We start from the raw sequence: 1,466 nt of genomic DNA, 5'->3' as shown, positions 1-1,466 counted from the left end.
AACATTTGAACTCAATGTACATTTTTTTTAATTTTTTTCTTTTTTACTAATATTTTTGTTTTTATATTATTTTGACACTTGCTTTTAAATATTTTTATACATTTTTAATTTTTCACCACTAACAATACATATTGATTTTTGCATTACATTTAGTTTCTTTACATTTCTGACGCGAGTGAACAAAAAAAAGTGATTTAATTGAATATTAAAAAAATTTAATTAATTAAAAGAAAAAAAGTGATAGTTTTAAGAAAAAAAATTATATTTTTACATATTAATGTCTAACACAATTTGTTTTATATTTTTGAATTAAATAAAGAAAATTATTTAAACATTGTTTCTTTTTGTGTTAAATTTCTTGTTCTTCTTACAGGTTTTTTTTAGGTTATTGTGTTTACTTTTTGTTCTTGAACTTTTCTTTCAATTTTGATTTAAATTTTTGTGTTTTATGAAATATTAAAAATAAAAAAAATTGTTTCACAAAATTTCACACGGATTTTTGGTATAAAATTTTTAAATTTTTATATTTTTTTTTCCTTGGGATTTTTTTTTAAACTATTAACTTTGGAGTTTTCTTTTGGATTTATTTTTTTAAACAGTTGACATTTTCCCCGCACTTTTCACACTTTTCTCCTCTTTTTAATACCTTTATATTGAAACATAAATCTTCCCCTGAAGGTTTGGTTTTAAGCCGAAGAAGGCAAGATTGTGGACGAAGCCTTCCCAGGCGAAGATTTTGTGCCTGGAGGTTTCGTCGCTAGGAAGAATTTTGTCAAATATATCAAATTGACGTAGGTGTGTTTGTGTGATGTAAAGATATTTTGGTTTTGGTTATGTTAGTTTGTATGTGTGTGTTTTGTTTTCTTTATGTTAATTATTACCTTTTTGTAAATAAAAACAAACGATTTTCTTTTTCTTTGACTTTTGTTGCCGCTGGGTAAATAAAAAACACTTTCTGCCTACTTTTGAGTTGAAATTTGTGAAATTGGCGTTACTGCGTTAAAAAAATTAGATAAAAAACTGATTTGAAAAAAATGGATTTTTTCTCAATTTTTCCTTTAGAAAACAAAACTTACATTATTTTATTATCCTGTTACAGATAATTTTGTGGATATAAAATCCAAAAGATCCTTTCACGAAATGCGAACAATTTAAGCTAAATTTATTTAAAACTTAAAAAAAAATGTTTAACACTGAATTGTTTAACATGAATTAAATTCGAAGGATAATTGAAACAGGATAAAAACTTACAATTTCAAAAAAAAACTTCTTTATTTTTTTTAAATAAATTTTCGGCAGAGTAACGACGTAAGAAAACTGGTAGATAGCAGCAGGCAAAAAGGAAAGATTTTGGGCATTGGCTTCCTTTTTATACCCAATATTTGAGAGAAAAATTTTGGAAAATTTGGAAATCTAATGTTTTTTCAGCAAAAACTAACACATACAAAATAAGAAAAACCAATACC

The 1,466-nt window shown here is 24.5% G+C and overlaps 1 long non-coding RNA gene across 1 annotated transcript; it reads right to left on the bottom strand.

Moving 5' to 3' along the window:
- Nucleotides 1-916: 916 nt before the first annotated feature.
- On the bottom strand, nt 917-1,310 carry LOC124421082. Its single transcript, XR_006941507.1, has 3 exons — nt 1,252-1,310; nt 1,077-1,172; nt 917-994 (listed from the first exon to the last, which is right to left on the bottom strand). It is a non-coding gene; the product is annotated as an uncharacterized LOC124421082 (long non-coding RNA).
- Nucleotides 1,311-1,466: the final 156 nt, after the last annotated feature.

The sequence above is a fragment of the Lucilia cuprina genome, unplaced genomic scaffold, assembly GCF_022045245.1.
Source record: "Lucilia cuprina isolate Lc7/37 unplaced genomic scaffold, ASM2204524v1 Scaffold_726, whole genome shotgun sequence".
Classification (NCBI taxonomy): Eukaryota; Metazoa; Arthropoda; class Insecta; order Diptera; family Calliphoridae; genus Lucilia; species Lucilia cuprina.
Note: the sequence above shows the minus strand (reverse complement) of the source record. Positions and strands in the feature narration are given on the sequence as shown.